At 34.6% G+C, this 23,907-nt stretch overlaps 1 protein-coding gene across 3 annotated transcripts in view; it reads left to right on the top strand.

The window, feature by feature from the left end:
• Positions 1-23,907, top strand: part of LOC105211322 (hemicentin-1) — a 428,984-nt gene that overhangs the window by 239 nt on the left and 404,838 nt on the right. For 2 of the 3 annotated variants that reach the window (XM_054227746.1, XM_054227750.1), the window contains exon 2: positions 2,667-3,094. The gene's annotated coding sequence lies outside the window, so the exon portion shown is untranslated. Of the gene's footprint in view, positions 1-888; positions 2,205-2,666; positions 3,095-23,907 lie in introns of those variants that run through there. The other variant, XM_054227748.1, reaches the window with a different exon arrangement.

The following is a 23,907-nucleotide window of genomic DNA, read 5'->3' as shown; positions in this document are numbered from 1 at the left end:
TAGTTAGTTACAATTGTAATGCATTGGCGGTCGGAACAGGTGGCTTAGCGCCATACCATAACCTCACATACGATTGTAGGAAGACTTATATGTATATGTATGTATATAAATAAATGTATGTATGTATTTAAATATGTATATATGTATGTATGTATATATGTATGCATGTTTGTATGTAAGCCATGGCTTATAACGAGAGATTATCTACTTTGGCAAATTGAGATTGAGATTTTCCCTGCACATTTCGTTGTCGTTGCTGCGCCCTCTGTTAATAGCTAGCCAGCCCTCGCTCATACGTCAGCAGCAGGAGTAGCACCGCATTCGCTAGTGTGTCAGGTCACTGCCATTATACGAATACACCACATTACACACATACATACATATACAGGCATACATATATAAACTATTGTTTGCATTGGAGAGTGCAAGTGAAGTTGGTAGCGGATTTTGGGTATGCTTGCGGTACGCTTGTGTCTCAACTGCATGGCGCTCGTGCATACTCGTACATATGTACCGTTATAGTTATAGCCATTCGTTAACGACCGGAATTGGTCGAACCTGCTTCACACCGAATGCGTGTTGAGTAACTGTAAATGTAAAACGATAACAACAACAACAGCAAATATGTTCGTTGGCTCGCAGAACATTTTCTTCGTGTGTTATCCAACGGATTGCAGTTTTGGCATTTTGGCATTTACAACTAAGCTGCTGTGCTCAGTTTTTCATCCTGTCGGTTTTGTCGCTCTTAAACTCATCGTCAGACTCAATGCGAACGACGATGTTAACAAAAACAAAACAGTCAAAACAACAACAACGATAACAAAAACAAGTACGACGAAGACGAGAACGACAATTGCGTGTTGTATTTTTGTTGTTATATTGTTGTTGTTTTCATGCGTGCTATATATGTATGTTTGTAAGACGAACATTTCCACTACTCGCACGACGACTCCAACATATTTGCACGAACAAACCGAGCGCACATCGTAAAGCGACTGCTTGTCCTTTCGTACAATCGGCTCGGCACGAAGTTGCGCGGAAATTGTTGGTTGCTGAGCAGCCGTGGCTCATTCACGCCGGAACGTTGCGATTGTTAGTGTCGAAAACGTCGCTTGTACGCGTTTGAATGCAAAATATTAACGCTTTAGTGTTTAGAGATTTTCAATAAGTACGGCTTTTCCAAAACAAAAAAAAAAATTTACTCGGTCACACGCATGCATGCGTATGTGTTGGAGCGTGAGTGCGTGCGTGTATGCTAAATAAATACGTGAGTGCAGTCAAGTGAGTCAAAGTAAGGGTGTGTGTGTGTGTGACGCGCTACACTGTTATAATTACTTTAATTACAATTAATTACAACTATTAATTGCTAAGTGGTTGCTGGGAAAACGCTCAAACGAAAGTGTTAAATATTGCTAAGAGCAAGCGGTACGCATTAAAAGTGAAGCGTGTTATTTCCGTTAGTAATATAGCATAAATGTATTAACAACTGCTGTGGCAAGTAAAAATTAGAAAAAATTATCAGCTGACTTAGAAAACACACACAGCCACATATATATATATATATAAATATATATGCGTACAAGCGTCTAATAGAAATTTCGTATTTTCCTTGAGATTTTCGTGTTGCGTCGCGTTTTATTAGCTTACATTCTTATATGCATATATAATAGCAACAATTGTACCATCAAATTAACGCGCTAACAAATACAAGATACAAAAACAAAAACACACACAAGCAGCGCCTGGTGAAAACGCGGTTGTACAGGGCGTATGAGTGCTCCAATTCGACAAAGTAGTTATCACTGATTTAGCGCAAGCAAACGCACAGACCTACTAACATACATAGCGGTATATATGTGTTTAACTGTACATTAAATACAACTAGCTACGAAATTGTTGTTAAACGCGCTATTCGAGGCTCGTCTGCGTGTGTGTGTGCGTTGTGTTGCTGTGAATTTTTCATGAGCCAACAGAATTTGTGCTGCTGATTTAACGGCGCAACAACACTAACAACAAGAGGAACACAAAAAAGAGAAAATAAAAATAATAAATAAAAGAACAAAAAATAAAAATAAGAAATAAAAACAATAAAAAAATAATAAATTAAAACAAAAACAAAAAATAAAAACGAAAACAATAAAAAAAAAAATAAAAAATTAAAACAAAAACAACAAAACTAAAAAGGGAGCACTCGCCTCGCTCTGGTATTTTGTGTCTGATATATATATATTTTTTATTTTTTTTCATTTCTTTGTTGTTGCTACTTTTGCTTCGCGCGCTGTCTTGGCACGCATATTTTCACAATTTACACCATAATTCAATTCGTTTTTTTTCATTTTCGCCAGCTCATTCGAGCGCTTTTTTAAGGATACGCTGGTGGCAAGCTTAGCATACTAAAAGGCGCTAGTACGCACTAACACTAAGACATAGGCAACTAGCAGACTACCATGCATTGTTTTTGTTGTTGTTGTGCAGCGTGTGCGTGTAAATTGAATTATTTACACTTGGCATACGCTGACGTGCTTTAATTTATGCGCAAGTAAGCGCCAAAGCGCCTAAAAGTATGCAGCGCTGCAATTTAAATAATTCACAGCAACTAACAAACGACTTTGCACAAATAAATCAAATAATTTAAACTCAGTAAATAAATAAATAAATTTTCGCAGTTAGAAAACAACAACAACAACAACAAAAATAAAACTAAATCATCTCCACACAAGAGTGTAAACTACTTGTTATGCCGTGAGTAGCTTCTGCAACTGTTATTTGCTGACTATTTACGCTGACAAAACAGCCAAGCATATCCGCAAATGAAGTGACAAAAGAAAATGTTGCAGAGGTACTGAAAGCAAGTGCGAAAGGAAAAACAAAAAAAATAAAAATAAAAGCAGAAAAGTAAAAACAAAATAAAAACAACAAAAATTCAGAATTTAGTGCAAAAGCGTGCAAAACACACACAGTGTAAACGCTAAACAACAGGTGAACTTCGCAACTTAAATATTAACCTGCGTCTCTGTGGAAAATTCCCTGCAAATTACAACACTACATACTTATAACCGACACAAAAGCTGCTGAACTAAACTAAACTGAACTGGTGAGTGTCGCTGTTGTCTTTGTTGCTTTTGTAGTAGTTTTTCTTTTATTTTGCGAAACTTTTGCATTTACTTTTTGTCGATTGGGGTAACTGAAACTGTAGCTGTTGCTATTACTGTTTGTGTTGTTGTTGCCTTTTCCTTTTCCTCTTCTTCTTCTTCATCTGTTGTGTGCTATTTACTGCTGTGCTTTATTACAGCTGAGAGTTCGTAAAACACTTTAATTAATAGATTGATTGCATTGGATAGTAAAGGAAAGGAGGCATACTACTTATTTGGTGCTTATGTCTTTAGTGTTTATGTGCAGAGTGTTTGAAGTGCATGCTTGGGAGATAATGCAAAAAGGCGCAAATGGTGATTTAATAGATAAACCATACTTTGTGGCTTGCACATAAGGCTTAAGCTAAGTGTTTTACATTTTTATAGGTGAGTTGTGGAAAAAGGCTTTAAAATGAAATACTCATGACAAAAATTTGACAAATTTTCATTAAAATGATTAGCGATATTTTTCGCTTTCTAAACATGGAACAACTAATGGTTCTACAAATTGTATTTTAATAAATTTTTTTTTTTATAAATTTTGTTCAGAGATTATTATAAAATAAATTCAGTAATAATATCCCATATGAGCCTCACCAGAAGGTTGTTTTAGACCTTATTACTTAGAAGTAATGGCTAAGAACGATAAATAATATTAATCAAATTTGTCAAAATTGTAAAAACAACTATACAACAAAAATCAAAAAAAAAAAAATGTTGCCTACATTTAGGATCTCCACGAATATACATTTCTAAAATATATTAGTTCAACAATAATTTATATGTATTTAGTTAACTTCACATCTGTTCGTCTCCAACGTTAATTCTACCGACAATTTCTAAGAAATATTTAGAGAACTTCTGAAATTTTATAGTCAATCTGTAAATTTTGGAATTCTATATTCTTTGAAATCGTTTTTTTTAGAAATTAACCATAAAACTGTTGCCTACTTTTAGGATTTCATCGAATTTATATAAAAACATATGAGTTGAACAATTAATTATATGTATTAGTTAATATTTTTTATCCAAACCGTTACTTTCACTGACAATATCGAAGAAATAATTTTAAGTCTGGTCAATTTACAGTCAATGTGCAATTTTTGGGATTCCATGTTCTTTCAAAGAGGTGAAATAATTTCTGTTAACGTTTTATCCGAAAATATATCTCGTCGTGATATCTCATTCGTTATCAGTGTATATGAATGAAATTTATAAAAATTTCATTGTGATTTGAGTGGATAAGAAAATTCCACTTATTGAAGTGGAGGCGAAGTTATAACTTTTTACAATAACTGGATCACCATACTAGGTTTGGCTTTGATTTTAAGAAATACAATTAAAAAATCGGAAAGAAATTCATTGAAAGCGTGGTTTGTATTGTACCCCATGTAATAGAGAAAAACTGTATATAAAAATATTTGAATTGAGAAATCACATTGTCTGTTAGGTGATGAGGAATTTATTGACTGACTTTGAAAGGAAAAATTAAGTTTCTGTTTCCAAGTTAAAAAAAATATATTTTTTATTTCACCATTTTGCTATCATTAACTGTTCTGTTCTGTTCTACCTCTATTATTATAACCAAACATGTGCATTTATTCCGAAAATTCCACTTTTGGCCATTGTCAAGTTTTACAATAAAACATATAAATGGATTTTATTAATATTTCTTTATAATAACAAGTTAATTCCATAAACTCAAACCAACACACAAGTCAGCATAAAAGCACTCGTTGGCCTCATTCTTGTTAATTGATCTTAATTCTTTCTGATAGGTTTCCAAGTATAATTCCGAGTGGCATTTTAAATTTAAAAGTATGCTGATTAAAAGATATACAGCTTTACATTAGTCGAGCTTGGAATTATCAGTGTTGGGCATATCACTTTAACTTTTTATATTGTCTTGTTAAAATTATTCACTGAGAGCAAAATGTGAAGGATATAATTAAAATAAAAATAGACTTTTGGACAGTTATAATAGAGAGCTTGTATGTACATTAGCTAACATTTTTTAGTGAAATTCTAGTGTTACAACACTTGGGGATTCGAATGATTGGAATGATTTTACTGGATATAAATAAAATTTTCGTTTTGTAAAACTTTTTTTAAATTTATTTGGATCAAAATGAAATGTACTGTGTCGATTGTAATCAAATTGATAACAATATGTATTAAAAACTACTATTGTGTATATGAGAAATGCAGTGTCAGGCTCTGTGACGGTTCGGAGATATTTGTGTTCTCATAAAATGCCTTAAAAAATATTTTATTTTTAAATCTCTAATTTCAAATCTCTTCTAACTCTCACAGAATTTTTTTCGAATAAAAATTTTAAATAAGCTTTAAATTTGTTTAAGTTGTACTTAAAAACTTACAACTTGAACTTGAATTATTTTTCACAAAATCGATAATCCGATAAATGTTCGGATAAATACAATCATCAATCCACATTCATAAAACTGCATCAGCTGTGAGCTTTTTTCTGCTTCAACACACACGCAACACACACTTTTAAGCAGACAACAGTACGCGTACGCAACACCACACTTATTAAACGGCAATCTGTAAACAAACACAATTGACTTCTTTTTAATTAACCGGTCTTACGTGATTAACAGCCGACGCGCCATTGTCTTCATGCCATGCCGCTCGCGCCTTTAATTGGAGCTTTTTAATGTCGCACGACTTGCTGCTGCTGCCGCCGTTGCCTTTGCTGTTGTTGCTTTTCCACCGTTTTCGCCGTTCAATTTGCAGCGACGCAATAATGACAACGGCCAGGCAGCCAGCCAGCAATGGTCCCCAGCGAGCGCGTACACAATGTCCTGCTAATTTTTCATGTAACAAATGAAAATGGCAAAAACAAACGAAAACAAAAAACAACGCAAACATATATACATACATATATGTGTGTGTGTGTGTGTGTGTATGTTCATGTGAGACAATTGTGCGCTGAAGCTGTCATCCGTTGGTTGTTGTTCGCGTTGTGTGTTTTGTTTTTTGCCTTCGTCATGCGTCGCACTTAATCATATTAACCCGCAAATAGAGTGTGGCAGTGTTCGCGCGCTTGCCTGTGCGTGTGTATGTATGCGAGTGTGTGCGTTGGCGTGTGGGTGTCACCATCACACATAATAAAACATTTAAATGATGGCACTTAATTTAATTGTTCCTGCCGTTTCATTGCAATTGTTTGCATGCGTGTGCATGGCTTTGTGTGTGCGCTCGCACTTGCATTGTTCTGTCAACGCTGCGATCTGTGGTCAAGCGTCACACAAAATAGGCGGAAGCGCCATAAAGTAGACAATAGTAAATGTAGCATGTAAGCGTGTGTGCGTACGCGCGTTGGTGGTTTTAAAAAGTAGAAATAATATTAAAAAAAAAAAATAAATAATAAATAATGAAAAAATAAATAATATTACAAAAACAAAATGAAAATGAAATTGGTGATAATTTCCCAGCGTATATGCCATAAATTATTGTCGTACATGCATTGCCACAAATTATGCGAAATGAAAAAATAATAATAACTAACGATGCACAAATAATTCAAAATAATAAGCATAATGGGAATTGTGATGAATATTGAGTGAGCTTCATATATAATGCATGTGAGCTCTAATGAAATTCAGCTAAAATTTAGGCAATCAAATAGTCGTACATACATAAATACATAAAATCCTATTCAAACACATCGATATGCAATTTGTTTTTAATTTTTTCAGAGTAATTTCAGATTTTTTTTTAATTTATTTAGACATATTTTCGGAAATTTGTTTTTATAATTTTTTTTTACAAATCTATTGTTTTTAGAATTTTTATTTAGATCTTTTTTTTTGTCGATTTTTTTAATTTTTTTAGATTTTGTTCAAAATTTTTTATAGACATTTTTTTAATTTTTTGAAATATATTTATACCCTGAACAGGGTATATTAAGTTTGTCACGAAGTTTGTAACACCCAGAAGGAAGCATCGGAGGCCCTATAAAGTATATATATAAATGTTCAGTAGGTTGAACTGAGTCGATTTAGCCATGTCCGTCTGTCTGTCTGTCTGTATATATACGAACTAGTCCTTCAGTTTTTAAGATATCGTTTTGAAATTTTGCACATATTATTTTCTCTTCAAGAAGCTGCTCATTTGTCGGAACTGCCGATATCGGACCGCTATATTATATAGCTACCATACAAACTGTACGATCGGAATCAAGGGCTTGTATGGAAAACTTCGGCATTTTACTACATATCTTCACGAAATTTGGTGTGAGTTATTGTTCATAGAAATAATTTAATCTCCGAAAAAAGTGTTCAGATCGGTTAACTATAGCATATAGCTGCCATACAAACTGAACGATCGGAATCAAGGGCTTGTATGGACATTTTTCGCATTTGACGTGGTATCTGCACGAAATTTGATATGGATTACTGCTTAAGGTAATAATATAATCTCCGAAGAAATTGTTCAGATGGGTTAACTATATAACCTTAATGTTTCTAGCAAACAACCCGGCTAAAAAGTATTAGTAAAATGTTTTCTTTTTTTTACTTACTTTTTCTTACGTCTTTAGATTGCTTAAACACATAGTTACTAAAAGAAATGCACCTGTGAAGGTTATATTAGCTTCGGTACAGCCGAAGTTAACGTTTTTTCTTGTTTTTAAATTTTTTTAGAAACTGTCCGCATAAAAAATGTGCGATCCATGTCATAATTAAACACCAAATATATGAGTGTGTGTGCGTGTAAATATTTACAAATTCACACATACATACCTATATATGTACATATATGCATAATTCAGTACAGCTGTGTTGCGTGTAACCAGAGAACTCCTGCTGGTCGCGTCGACCACAACAGTTTAATGCTGCGGTCAGTGTGACTTTTACCAAAAGTGTAATGGTCACACCAGCTGACTGTCGCTCAACACGCCCGTTTTAAATATTTTTTTGTCTTTCTTGTTAATTTTGGGTTTCTATTTAAAAATGCATGAAAAAGTCAAATTTAAATCTCTGCAAATTTTGCAGTTACAAATTCATACAAATAAAAAATAATATATATACACATATATAAATTTTTGTAAAATAAATATATACCGCTAAATTTCGGCGCTGGCTATTTAGTTTTAGCTTGTGGGAATTGTCAACAAGCGCAACTGTTTGCGGCATCATTGGTGGGAGGGACGCTGCTAATTCTTGTTTATTATGATGCATTGGCTATTTGTTGTGTTTCATTCACGCCTCTTTTTACTCGAAATTTGGGGTTTTTTATGAGGATATAGGCTTGGTATATTTTTTGTACATTTTTGTGGTTTTTAAAATAATTCAAAAGTGTTGGAATGGAAATAGTAAACTATTGCGAGTGATAAAACGAAATTCTTAAATTCTTATACATATATTTATATATTCTTGTTCAGTAACATTAACATCGTTTCATGGTATTTTTTTTTAATTATATGGAAGCCATGATTGTCAAATGACAAACATTTCACATTTTCACAGACATTTTTATTTTATTTGGTGCGAAGTGCAGATCGATTTTACTTCTTGTATCAGAAAATATGTTTTAAATTGTATTCATGTAGTCAATTCCAAGCAAAAAGGCTTTCTTGCCGGTACCACACTCCAAGTGTGAAGAAAACAAATTCCGTGTTTTTATTATTACTGTATTTCTGGTTTTCTATAAACTACTTTTTTGTGTTTGTGCTTTCAATGAAGAACTCAATTAGTTCTCATAAACTCTCTAAGATTATTTACCAAAATGCCTAATTCGTAGCATACATTTTTATTGTATAAACAAAAACGTTGCCTACATTTAGGATTCATCCAATATGAATCTAAGACATGAATATTTACCTTGCTAATATTAAAAGTGTTCACAGTCAAGAAAACTCGGAATGGTATTATAACAATTTCGAATGCAGTTGGCGTATAAAGATATTGATATTTTGATATATGAAGTTTTACCTTGATTTTCTTTCGTGGATAAAAAAAGCTATTGCCAGTGAATTTTATTAGAAAAATACTTTACGCTTACGGTGTATTTTATATACTTATAATGTTTTATAGATAATATGAACTATGAATGTGGGTTCCTTTGAAAAATAAGAAATGTTTATGAAAAAAAAATAAATAAAAATGATTTAATTATTAAAAGAACTTCCACATTCACATGTACCTAATCCGATTTTGCTGCATGTGTATTATTTACTAAAGCGCCTAATTGTAGACTAGGTGTTTTCATAATTTTATTTACATTGCATAAAAATGTAGAAGCTCTGCCTACATTTAGGGTTTCTTTGCATATGAACACCTCACATAAATAATTTTAACATGAAGGATTAAATAAAAAATTACGGGAATTAATTTTTCACATATGGAGAAAAAATTGAAATGATGAAGGATTAAAAAATATGTTTGAGTGCCGTTTTTCGTATTCGTATCTGAAAAATATATGTTTTGTCATAGCTGTTTTGGGTTATGAGTTTATTTTGTGGTTTCCATGTGGTTAGTAAATATTTTTAATATTTTTTATTAAGTACAACATTAACAACTAACCCATTTCTGTTTGTCACTTTCATTACACTTTCACTAGCGAAATAAAAATGCATACATTTCAACAATGAAATATAAAAATTCTATAAAAATTCTATTTATTTGTCACTGTTATAAACCTGCAAGTGCAACACAGTGAAAATATTGATATAAATACGTTTCAGATAAATGCCTTGCCGTCCAACATAAAAATAAGTAAATAATGAAATTTGCATAAAAACAACAACATTTCAATTTATTAATGCACTGCCTTCATTGGCTATATGAAATTTCTAATTTTAACAGAAAGTGCTAAGCATTCTTATTGAGTGCTCTATATTACTCTTCCAAATATATGCCTTTTGATAACTGCAGACAACAAAAAATATGCAAAAATAATAATTATAATTAAAATTGAAATTAATAAATATCAAAGCATAATTATTATTCAAAAATTATTAATTACAAACTCAATGGGAGATATTTGTATCTATGTTTGTACGAGTATAAATGTAAGTAGTGCATATTGCCATAAATCACTTGATACAAAATAAATGATAAAGTCAGCATGTTAGCAAGCAAATATATTTATTTAAATACATATATATTTATTTACATATATATAATTGTGTTTGCCACTTTTATTCATATGCAAATATAGACTTGAATTTGTTGTTTGCATAACTGTATTAGCTATTTGAACATCGAGCCATTGTGGTTATGCGCATAATTGGCAAAATATTGTCATTTTCCAAATACCGCAAAGTGTTTGTTAACAAAACATGAACATTAAAATCCAAATACGAGTAGAATGCCAATAAAATGCTTGGAGTATATGAAAAATGAAAAATAAATGCACACAAAATACACCAGTAATTGACAATGACTTTAAAACACACATATTTGAAAAATACTTACATACACTTGTATGTGTGTATATGTGTTTGTATGTGCTTTTTGAAACCTGTATGTTTACATTTTGCAAATAATATTTTTTTTCATAAATCATTTTTTTTCGCAGCTCATATTGCAGCTGTTTTCGATGTTCTGTACTTTATATATTTATAACTTTTTTTTTGAATTTTGCTATTGGCGTGTTATAACATGCAATATGTTTTAGAAAAGCCAGGAAAAAATGCTTTCAAAAATTTTTTAATTAATTCATAATTTTGGTGAATATCAAATAAACACGTGTGCTTTTTTCGTTTTTTTTTTTGGTATTTTGGTTATATCATAAATGGAGTTCAATTATATAAATCTTTATTTCGATTTGTACTATTTTATTAAGTTTTCGGCATTCTAAAATATAAACTACTATTTTGTAATTTTAAGATGTTTCCTAGCAGTTAGAAGATTTCTAACCAAAGATATTCAAAATTATCCAAGCTTGCTATATTATCGAGGGAAATTGTTTTTAGAAGCATCTTGTTCTACAATTATCATAAATTTTCGCTTTAAATGCGCCAACAATTCCTACATATAAGTCCAGTCGCTACTACACACAATACATTTGAAAAAGCTGTAACTGACTGCGCTTTTTCTCAAATAACGTTGAAGAGTCTATTTTATCAGCATTGTTTCCAGGAAGTGTTGGAAAATTTGTTAGATTAGCACGTTAAGAATGAGTTACAGGTTCCAAACTCGGGTAAAGTATCTTGGTATCAACTCCCATTACTGTTTTTGTGTAAATAACTGTGTTTTTTGAGCACAAAATCCACACACTGAGCGTATACTCAGTTTTCTACATCAATACCCTCTGGATTCATATGGTTAAAAACAACTGGAACTGACAGAGTCCAGCGTGTCAGGTGTTTCAAAAGTTCATTAAGAGGTCAAGTACTTTTCTTCCTGACCTTTCAATATTTTTCTGAAACCTCCAATGACTAAAACGACTTGAGCTGTCGTACTCTACCGGATCAGTCGTTTTGCAATTGTTTTAAAAGGTCAAGTTCCTTTGTCCTTTCAACTCCTCTCAAGCTTCCAGCTGCTTTTGGATTAAATACTTTTACGTCTGAAAAGTCTACTTGCTTTCAAACTAAGTGTTCTACCTCAATAAATCGCAGAACAATGTTGATTCTTTCAAAAAGTTTGTACTGATAATGAGCCATCTTATGCGTAATGCTGCTTTACAAAGTCAATTCAGATTATGTCGTAGAAACTTCCTTTTGCACACTCAAGCAAAAGCTTCATCTTTACTCTGGCAGCAGAAAAGTGAGAGCAAGCAATAGTATGCCTGTCTTATTTGATTGTTGAAGATATTTTGTCTCATCCTTGTATATTCTCGGACTTAGTCACATTGCTTCTTGTTTAAATAACGGAACAAATGTTTCAACTTTGTCTGTCTGTCTGTCTTTTCGCTATTTTCTATCTAGTGAAAAATATTCGACAAGGAGTCTCTCATCCTGAAATTTTGCTTCGGTCAAACTGTTCAGAAATTTCGGTCTTGGATTTTTCGAAGTTTCGACGGAACTCCTTTCAATACCATCCTCTCTGATGTTCTCTAAAATTCGGCAAGACATGAGTGTATGGTAAATATGATGAATAATGAGTGAATGGCAGATTTTTGGTTTAAAATAACACTGTTGTGGTCTATGGACAGCAAACGACGCCATATTTATTTCCGCTCTTTTGACATTTCTCTTTAGTAAGGTTTCACATTTCACCATTGAAAGATATGCGATATAGCAACGAGTCGAAATTATTAAAATTTACACCGAAATTCAGAGTCAGTGGCCTCAACTTAAAGAGCGTTACGTCCAATTTATGGTCGTCGTAATCGTCCTGTCTGACCGCTTAATGATAAAAGAATATTTTTGGCCTGAATTGGATGGTATGGACTTAGACAATATGTGGTGCCAACAGCATGGCGCCACAGGCCACACAGCGAATGCCACAGCCGATTTATTGAAAACCAAGTTGGGTGAATGTGTTATTTCACGAAAATTGGGTTCAGCGTCTGGATTTCAGCAACCGCGCCCGTGGTGGCCAAGCAAAAGAAATCGGGTTCTTTACATAAAGGCATAGAATGTATTTTAACAGGAATAAAGAATTTCATTGATATCCCAATCATTTTTAGCGCTCTTATTGAAAAACCCTTTATTAACAATAAATTTGAACTCAATTTCGGATTAAATTTTAAAATGTATATACATATGTATCTCCAAATTAAGTGACGTTGTAAAATTGCTAATATGGATTTTATAAATACATACTACATATACTTATATACATTTTTGTATATTATTTTTTACATATTTATTTTTATTGCAAATTCATTTATTTTCCACAATTTACAAGCATACATTTCTATAAATATACGTGTGAATGACTATGTATGTGCGTGTGTGTGTGCCTTCGTTTGTGTTTGTTTGACTTTTGGATGACATTTGTTAGTATTTACTCGCATGTTCTTTTGTTGGCAACAACTTTGTTGTATTTTCGCCCGTTAGGTATTTGTTGACGCATTTGTTGTCAGCATTGATACCACAGGCATTCTCGTTGTTGTGGTTGCTGTTGCATGCCTATTGTTGATATTTATTTAACACTACACTGATGACATTTACGTGCGTTCTTCTCTGTTCACTGTGTGTAATCAGAGCGTTTTGAAAACCACTCAAAGCCAAACCGAGCGACCCATCGACCGACCCAACCAAGCGTCTAACCAACCTACAACAATGAGAAAAATCAAACTGAACTGAACACAACTTCTATGCAACACTGTGACACCATGTGTGTTGCAAGTGTATGTGTGTGTCACAAAGAGATAAAAATTCATTAAATTAAAATATTTTATATTGACAGCAGTTGTGGTTGTAAATTCCGGTTCATTTTGTGGCATTTGCGGTCAATGTGTCCTGTCAGTTGAGTACTTCCTCGATGGTGTTGTGTAATTAGCGCACATACCGCAAAAATGTTAACGACAACAACAACAGCAAGAGAAAGTAAAATAAGAGCGTAAAATAATGCATGCTTGAAAGGGGAAAATTGTGTAAAATTTTTTGTGTTTCACTGTTGGTCCTCAGCTGACCATTGTCACCCGAAACTTTTGTACAACATTTGCTGTTCGAAGTATGTGGGGCTTGAGTACATACTTGTTGGTATATAAATGAACGATTCCTATTGAAATTGTAAGCGGATATTCCATGGAAAAAATGTATTTGATGTGAGTGCTTATTGTTGCCATAAGCGGATACTTATGTCCTTAAAAGTAATGGTAACATAAAGGAGTAAGTGTGATATGAGATTAATGGCAGAGTTGATTTCCACTAGAAACCGTTAAAAAACTGGCGTATTTGGTTAAGAAATTAATAAAACAAACAGAATGATGCCTTTCCGCGAAATTTCGGAGATTTAAAATCAGAGTTATTCACTCTAACTATTTGATAAGGGTGGTAACACTGCACATTTTTTTAAATTCGTCACAATTTCTTACCAATTATTTTCTATTTAACAATTTTTTTTAATTAAAAAAATTAATAATTTAATCTGGCAACTCTCAATTTATTATAAAAATTGTTTCAAAATATTTACGGATTTGAACTCAAATTTTTTAGTACAAAATTTCAAATTGGCACAATTTAAAAATAAAAACAATAATTATTTAGTCTGGCAACTCTAAAGTAATTTTTTTAAGTCTTCCGGAAAATATTTTAGCTTATAAATTTTGTTTATGAAATTTGAAATTGGTACAATTTAAAAATTAAAAAAAAAATATGTTTAGTCTGGCAGCACTGAATCGATTTATATTAAGAATACTTTGGAAAATATTTAAGCTTACAAACCCATTTTTTATTACGGAATTTTAAATTGGTGTAATTAAAAAATAATAATAATAATCTGGCAACTCTGAATTACGTTTTTTAAAAATTGTTTAAACATCTTTACAGGTTTGAATCAGCATTTTTATGGCGAAATTTCAGCTCTTTGCAAATAGTTTTTATTTAAATTATTATGTAGTTAACAGGTGGCAACACCATGGAATAAAATTTTCTAAAAAGCTTGTTGCACAAACATACTTTGGATATTCATAATATGCATTTTTTTTTTAATTTTTATTTCTAAATTTCTTTGAGATAATTGTGAAGCTTTTTTACAGCTTAAAAGCTTTACAAAATATTTTCTCAATTAAGTATTTAAAATATTCAAAATTTGTATATTCATAATGTGTTTTTTTTTATTTTCTTGTTATTTAAAATATTTTAATATGACTAGCAAGCTTTTTAAGCCTCTTCCACATAAAAGCTTTATACAGTTATTGTCTCATTTAACCGCTCATATTAACGTTTCACTAGAAACTTTCGCAATTTTAAAAGTAAATAAATAAACACACTTGAACTAGATCTAAACTCCCCTACAGCACTACATAAATCGGACACGCTTATTGAAAGCTTCCAGGAAGCACTTCTGCTTAATTTATCAACCACTGTTTGTTGAAAATCTTCTGATCGTATGTTATCGCTTTTATCATCTTGGAAATCAGTTTAATTGTATTTGCAGACGGTATTGAGAAAAAGTTATGTTCAATTACTAAGTAAGGACCAAAGTGAGTTTCAGCGCGTAGTTACTTTGCTCGCGCTTGAATAACTTTCTTTCAACTTTTCTATTTATTTATGTACAATGGTGTGGTGTAAAGCTTTGTCGTCGCCGTGCGCCTAGCTATATATTCGTGCCATCAGGTTATTAATATCCCTATTATTGTTGTATTTCCGTAATTTTTCCTCGACGAGTTTTTTTCGCTTCTTCCTCTCTTTCCATTGGTCTGCCAGAAAGTCCTTTGTCCACGATTTGCCATTGTCCACGCGCGAGTGCGGTGTGTTTTCAGTTTGCTTGCTTGTTTTGCTAGGTGGCGCTCTGCTCTCTGTGTTTGTGGGTGTGGATGCTTTGTAACCCTGCTCCTCGCAGAAGATAATCCACTCTAAGTATTTGAGATTTTTTTTGTAAGCGGAGAAGACAGTCAAAGTTATGCAATAAATAATTTCCGTTAAAGGAGAATTCAGTTAAAGCTTATTTTTTCTCCACATTTATCTCACGGCCCTTTAAATACTTGTATGCATATTGCACGCATTCCGATTTTTCGCCAACGCAATCATCTCCACTTGTGAGTGGGGTAAAGAGAAAAATCGCTTTGTTATGATTCTTTGACAGTCTCTGATGATTGGCGCTCGCTGCTCGCAGTCGGTGTCGTCGCTTTAATCCGCACTCTGTCACACCGCTTGTCCATTTGCATTCCTTTCATTCGGGGGTTTTTTGCATTACACAACATTTTTATATTTGACACATGCGTTTGTCCTTCGACCTTTAACGCTGTCATTATTGCTTTCGTCAATAAAGCGTCAGCGCGGGTTACCAAGGCCTGTTGATCCCGCTGTTGGTTGTCATGGTTGCTCTGTGGAAGCCTTGGTTGCAGCTGAGATATCTCATACGATCGTTATGAGTAGTTATTTTCGTATTTAAAAAAAATGGCAAATTTTTCACTTTACTGTTGTTGTAGTTGTCAAGGGAAGACCCTTAGTGATGACGGCGTTGAAATGCATAGCCGATAAAGAATGCAATAAATATGCACTGATTGCCTAGTAACGAGCGCGTAAATCACAAAAATGCTTTGTAAGTTCTTTGTCGCAAAACGACTTTTGAAGTCAAAAGCATTCTTCTTCTTCTTAACTGGCGTAGAAACCGCTTACGCGGTTATAGCCGAGTCCACAACAGTGCGCCACGCATCTCTCCTTTTGGCGGTTTGGCGCCAATTGGTAATACCAAGTGAAGACAGGTCCTTCTCCACCTGGTCCTTCCACCGGAGTGGAGGTCTCCCTCTTCCTCGGCTTCCACCAGCGGGTACTGCATCGAAAACTTTCAGAGCTGGGGCACTTTCATCCATTCGAACAACATGACCCAGCCAGCGTAGCCGCTGTCTTTTTATTCGCTGGACTATGTCTATGTCGTCGAACAACACATACAGCTCATCATTCCATCTTCTGCGGTATTCGCCGTTGCCAATGTTTAAGGGACCGTAAATCTTCCGCAAAACCTTTCTCTCGAAAACTCCTAGTGCCGTCTCATCGGATGTTGACACCGTCCACGCTTCTGCACCATAAAGTAGGACGGGAATGATGAGGGACTTGTAGAGTTTAGTTTTTGTTCGTCGAGAGAGGACTTTACTTTTCAATTGCCTACTCAGTCCATAGTAGCACCTGTTGGCAAGAGTGATTCTGCGTTGGATTTCAAGGCTGACATTATTATCGGTGTTAATGTTGGTTCCTAGGTATACGAAATTATCTACAACTTCAAAGTTATGACTGTCAACAGTGACGTGGGAGCCAAGACGCGAATGCGCTGACTGTTTGTTTGATGACAGGAGATATTTCGTCTTGTCCTCGTTCACCACCAGACCCATTCGCTTCGCTTCCTTATCCAGGCGGGAAAAAGCAGAACTAACGGCGCGGGTGTTGTTTCCGATGATATCAATATCATCGGCGTACGCCAGGAGCTGTACACTCTTGTAGAAGATTGTACCTTCTCTATTTAGCTCTGCAGCTCTTATAATTTTCTCCAGCATCAAGTTAAAGAAGTCGCACGATAGCGAGTCACCTTGTCTGAAACCTCGTTTGGTATCGAACGGCTCGGAGAGGTCCTTCCCGATCCTGACGGAGCTTTTGGTGTTGCTCAACGTCAACTTACACAGCCGTATTAGTTTTGCGGGGATACCAAATTCAGACATCGCGGCATAAAGGCAGCTCCTTTTCGTGCTGTCGAAAGCAGCTTTAAAGTCGACAAATAGATGGTGTGTGTCGATCCTTTTTTCACGGGTCTTCTCCAAGATTTGGCGCATGGTGAATATCTGGTCAGTTGTTGATTTTCCAGGTCTAAAGCCACACTGATAAGGTCCAATCAGTTTGTTGACGGTGGGCTTTAGTCTTTCACACAGTACGCTCGATAGAACCTTATAAGCGATGTTAAGGAGGCTTATCCCACGATAGTTGGCGCAGATTGTGGGGTCTCCCTTTTTGTGGATTGGGCAGAGTACACTGAGATTCCAGTCGTCGGGCATGCTTTCTTCCGACCATATTTCGCAAAGAAGCTGATGCATGCGCCTTATCAGCTCTTCGCCGCCGTATTTGAATAGCTCGGCCGGCAATCCATCGGCCCCCGCCGCCTTGTTGTTCTTCAAGCGGGTAATTGCTATTCTAATTTCTTCACGGTCGGGCAATGGAACATCTGTTCCATCGTCTTCGATTGGGGAATCGGGTTCGCCATCTCCTGGTGTTGTACTTTCACTGCCATTCAGCAGGCTGGAGAAGTGTTCCCTCCACAAACACAGTATACTCTGGTCATCAACCACTAGATCACCGCTGGGGGTCCTACAGGAGTGTGCTCCGGTCTTGAAACCTTCAGTTAGTCGCCGGATCTTTTCGTAAAATTTTCGAGCATTACCCCTGTCGGCCAGCTTGTCTTTGTCGCAAAACGACTTTTGAAGTCAAAAGCATTGCTGACGTAATATTCAGTCGATGTGTCATGTGTCCGAGGTTGAGATATTTTTCAACTCCATTGATTATTCAAGGCATATTATATCAAGTCATACTTCTGCTCTGCTTCTTAAGACATAAAGTTAAAAATAATTTGTTTGGGGGACTATCGACTTACAGTTCAAGTAAGTCTTTAAGGTGCTATCTGTTTTGACCCCTCAAGATTCTTTAGTGACCGAAATTTTGGAATATTTTGTCTACGTTGTATTTTCGAAAAATAACTGTAATTGTCGTTTAAAAAATTTATTCAATATTAATTTTGTCTCCATCAAATTGGTCCCCATTCGATATTATGCACTTATCCAATCGTCGAAACATTTCTGAAACTCGATTCTTGGATAGCCTTTAGCTTTTTCAACGATTTATTGTATGCTTATAAAATGACGCTCCTTAACGTTCTCTTTTGATTTTTGGAAATAGGATAAAGTCATATGGAGTCATGTCTGGCGAATATGGAGGCTGGAGCTACGTTACAGTATTTTTTTTTTACCAAGAATTCACGAACAAGCTACGAAGTATGAGCTTTGAACAAACGATAAACGTCAATCTCGTTAAACAGAAAATGTATCGGAGTTCAGGGGCATGTATATTAACATAATAAAAAATAATAAAAGTATATAAAATTGCTTTATGGTGCAGAAGTAGAACGATGAGTTGTACGAGTTATACGACGACATTGACATAGTTCAGCGAATAAAAAGACAGCGGCTACACTGGCTAGGTCATGTTGTCCGAATGGACGACAACACTCCAGCTCTGAAAGTGTTCGATGCAGTACCCGCTGGAGGAAGCCGCGGAAGAGGACGACCTCCACTCCTTTGGAGGGACCAGGTTACACTTGGCATCTCCAACTGGCGCCGAACTGCGAAGGAAAGAGAGGAGTGGCGCGCTCTTATCGATTCGGTTATAACCGGCTAAACGGTTGAACGCCAATCACATACATACATATAAAATTGACAATTGTATTCTCCAAACACTTGAATTTTTAAACATTACAATTCCCGTTATTTTTTGAACACACCACGGAAACTTCTTTAGTTCCTTCAAAATCAGGCCAATGGGAGTCCCCCCGTAAATAAATCGGTTTTATCTCGTTATTCATTATATTTTCTGTTTTCTCATTTCTTTATATATGTAAGAAGGTGCCTGAGTTATAAATAATTATTTAATTAGTACCTATGAGTTTCTAACTTTTCAACTGTAACTCAGATTGGCTCATCTATACTACTATTATAAAGAGGAAAGATTTGTATGAATGTTTGTAATGAATAAACCCAAAAACTGCTGTTACGATTTCAAAAATTCTTTCACTATTGGAAAGCTACACTCACTCCGAGTAACGACTATAGGCTATATTTATTGCTAGAATCTCAACTTTCTGGAATTAGTTACCAGGTGAGGGTATCAAAAAGACTCCGTGATCGAGAATTTTAATCTGAAACGGAAAATCGTCTTGCAAGTAATTTTTTCTCTTCAAATCGCAATCGCGTGCCAGAGAGTCGAGTAACGAGCGCTCGCAGCTGCTTACTGAACAAAATTTCAAAACCTCCAAGTAGGCGCTTGAGTGTCGAGTACGGAGCGTGTGCAGCGACTTGAAGAACAAAATATTAGAAATATACAAGCTCGGACTAGGGCATCGAGCTCTTAGCGTTCACAACGCCTTCATAATAGTAAAAAAAAGACAACGGACACCTAAGGCTAGAGGTCGTAATCAAGTTTTAGCTCATTGAAAATAATATATAATTTCATGATAGAATTTTAATCATTTTGCTTTTTTAAAATGAACACCACTCAAGAAATGGGAAAGTACAGACATATGTATGGGAGAGACATAGTAAAGTAAAAACTTTTAACTTTTGAAATATGTGTTTAAATCCGTGCGTAGCCGGAGCGGTCTGCTAGTCTTTAATAAATTTGTTGAAAGTGACAAATTTTCATACAAAACTAAAAAATATAGTTTTTTTTCGGAGAAGAATTGTGAGAAAGGACCACATTCACATAGTTAATACTGACTGGTACAAAATGGTATGGTATATATCTTCATATTTTGGCATTTTTAAGAGAATTAATATTCAAAAGGAACTTTAAATTAAATAACACTTGCCAAATGCTATAATTAGAATTCTAGATGTTAATATACCCTTGTGTCGGATTTGTAATTATTAAAATATATATTTTTTCTTAATCCTTAGCACACCAATAATATCTGTCGCGCTGACTTTATGGGGTGATATTTTTTAAATTTATTTTTTAAACTTTTCTAAAATTAATTAATAGCTTCTACATCACCCTTATGCAGTAGTATATGTAAATTTACAGGTATCGGCAATTGATTTTTTTCATTTAAGAACCCCTACACTAATATACAAAAAATTATGGACAATTAAAAAAAAAATGCTCATAATTCGTTTAGGCAAACAATTTACTTAATTAAATTGCATTCTTCTGCTAAACGCACTAAATTTATATAATGTTACACAGTAATTACGATTTCACTTTCATGTGTATAAATACACATATATATATATATATAGTATGTCTGTATGTACCGATTTATTTTATGCCCTGCTGCACATAAACACTGCAAGGCATTTGGGATTGTTTGACCAGCGAATTTTTTCGCTTTTCATTTATCTGCTTTAAAGTACACAAAACAAAAAAAAAACAAATAAACATATATGTACGTTTGTATGTATGTAAATATGTAAGCACAACAGTTGCTTTGTGTGTAAATATGAAGAAAAAACCTGCAATAATAAAGGGTGATTTTTTAAGAGCTTGATAACTTTTTAAAAAAAAAAAACGCATAAAATTTGCAAAATCTCATCGGTTCTTTATTTGAAACGTTAGATTGGTTCATGACATTTACTTTTTGAAGATAATTTCATTTAAATGTTGACCGCGGCTGCGTCTTAGGTGGTCCATTCGGAAAGTCCAATTTTGGGCAACTTTTTCGAGCATTTCGGCCGGAATAGCCCGAATTTCTTCGGAAATGTTGTCTTCCAAAGCTGGAATAGTTGCTGGCTTATTTCTGTAGACTTTAGACTTGACGTAGCCCCACAAAAAATAGTCTAAAGGCGTTAAATCGCATGATCTTGGTGGCCAACTTACGGGTCCATTTCTTGAGATGAATTGTTCTCCGAAGTTTTCCCTCAAAATGGCCATAGAATCGCGAGCTGTGTGGCATGTAGCGCCATCTTGTTGAAACCACATGTCAACCAAGTTCAGTTCTTCCATTTTTGGCAACAAAAAGTTTGTTAGCATCGAACGATAGCGATCGCCATTCACCGTCACGTTGCGTCCAACAGCATCTTTGAAAAAATACGGTCCAATGATTCCACCAGCGTACAAACCACACCAAACAGTGCATTTTTCGGGATGCATGGGCAGTTCTTGAACGGCTTCTGGTTGCTCTTCACCCCAAATGCGGCAATTTTGCTTATTTACGTAGCCATTCAACCAGAAATGAGCCTCATCGCTGAACAAAATTTGTCGATAAAAAAGCGGATTTTCTGCCAACTTTTCTAGGGCCCATTCACTGAAAATTCGACGTTGTGGCAGATCGTTCGGCTTCAGTTCTTGCACGAGCTGTATTTTATACGGTTTTACACCAAGATCTTTGCGTAAAATCTTCCATGTGGTCGAATAACACAAACCCAATTGCTGCGAACGGCGACGAATCGACATTTCACGGTCTTCAGCCACACTCTCAGAAACAGACGCAATATTCTCTTCTGTACGCACTGTACGCATTCGTGTGGTTGGTTTAATGTCCAATAAAGTAAACTGAGTGCGAAACTTGGTCACAATCGCATTAATTGTTTGCTCACTTGGTCGATTATGTAGACCATAAATCGGACGTAAAGCGCGAAACACATTTCGAACCGAACACTGATTTTGGTAATAAAATTCAATGATTTGCAAGCGTTGCTCGTTAGTAAGTCTATTCATGATGAAATGTCAAAGCATACTGAGCATCTTTCTCTTTGACACCATGTCTGAAATCCCACGTGATCTGTCAAATACTAATGCATGAAAATCCTAACCTCAAAAAAATCACCCGTTATTTTAATTTTATTTGCGGACGCTGATGTGTGGATTACTTTTGCATAATTTTTTTTTTTTTTAATATTTCGCTTTATTCGCTTATCACACTTCAGCACACATACACACGAGGGGAGAAGAAAGAAAAATAAATATGAAAAAAATAAAAAAAATTTGTATAAACAAGGCCCATTAACTTTAAACACCCACACTCTCCGTGCTGGCAATTCAAAGAAACTGTTATCTGTGAAATTAATTAAAAAGTGATGTTACAAGGAATTTTATTTGTATGCGAGCGCATTTGCTCAGCGGTGTAAACATTTCTGTCGAAGTTTTTCATAACTTAAATAGCACATTTAACATTTTATTTTACAAATGAAAAATCAAAGCGGTGACTTTCTTCAGAAAAAAAGTTGGTATACTGTGGATCTTATGAGGGGTTTTGAAATCTGACTAAGTGACTAAAAAAATATTGAGATAAAGTTAAAAGTGCGCTTAGCTATTTTTTTTTAGAGTCTTGGCCGAGGGAGGGGTACCATTTGTGGAAGGCTCCTTATTAGTAAAGTGTCAAATGGAGACACTTTCAAGTTTTAATCCGACTAATGGATTTTTGTGAGAATTATTTAGAAGTATTTTGAATTTAATTTTGTTTTAGAACACTTATCTTTATTTATATATAAAATACTTTTATTAATTTTCTCTCGCTTTTCTTTCAGGTAAGTGAACGAAGGCTTTAATTTGGATTGTAAATAAATTTTACGAGGTAATTTAGTTAAATCTATGTTACGAAACAAATATTTTCATAAAGAAGATTTTTTGTAATAACTGGTGTGCAGCGCCATCTAACGGATGTAATTTTTAGTAGAACTACTTCCTATAAAGGCGTAAGCTTTTTATACTCTCGTAACAAAGTTGCTAGCTAGAGAGTATTATAGTTTTGTTCACATAACGGTTGTTTGTAACACCCAAAACTAAACGAGTTAGATATAGGGTGATCATATACCAAAGTGATCAAGAATGTCTGTCAGTCCTGACCACTGCCACGCCCACAAAATGGTGAAAACCGAAAACACATAAGGTGCCATAACTAAGCCATAAATAAAGCTATGGAAATAAAATTTGGTATGAAGGATCGCACTATGAAGGGGCATATTTGGTTGTAATTTTTTTGGATAGGTGGGCGTGGCTCCGCCCCAATATAGGTTTTTTGTACATTACTCGGAGACCAATAGAGCTATATAAACCAAACTTTCTGCAGTTGTTTTTTTTTAGCCACTTCTTAATACAGTCCAATGAAAGAAATCGGATAACCACGCCCATCTCCCATACAAAGGTTAGGTTGAAAATTACTAAAAGTGGGTTAACTCACTAACGAAAAACATCAGAAACACTAAATTTCACATAAGAAATGTCAGATGGAAGCTGCACTCAGATTTTTTTATAAAATGGAAAATGGGGGTGGCGTCGCCCACTTATGGGCCAAAAACCATATCTCAGGAACTACTCGACCGATTTCAATGAAACTTGGTTTGTAATAGTTTCCTTACATCTCAATGATATGTTGTGAAAATAGGCCAAATCGCGTCACAACCACGCCTACTTCCTATATACCAGAACTTTGAAGACGATCTGAATCGTTTACTTTAATATATAAAGTAAACACTAGTGAAGATATCGATGCAGAACTTT

Source organism: Zeugodacus cucurbitae, chromosome 2 (genome assembly GCF_028554725.1).
Source record: "Zeugodacus cucurbitae isolate PBARC_wt_2022May chromosome 2, idZeuCucr1.2, whole genome shotgun sequence".
In the NCBI taxonomy this organism is placed as follows: Eukaryota; Metazoa; Arthropoda; class Insecta; order Diptera; family Tephritidae; genus Zeugodacus; species Zeugodacus cucurbitae.
The sequence above is the reverse complement of the archived record's forward strand: the minus strand, read 5'-3'. Positions and strand labels throughout refer to the sequence as shown.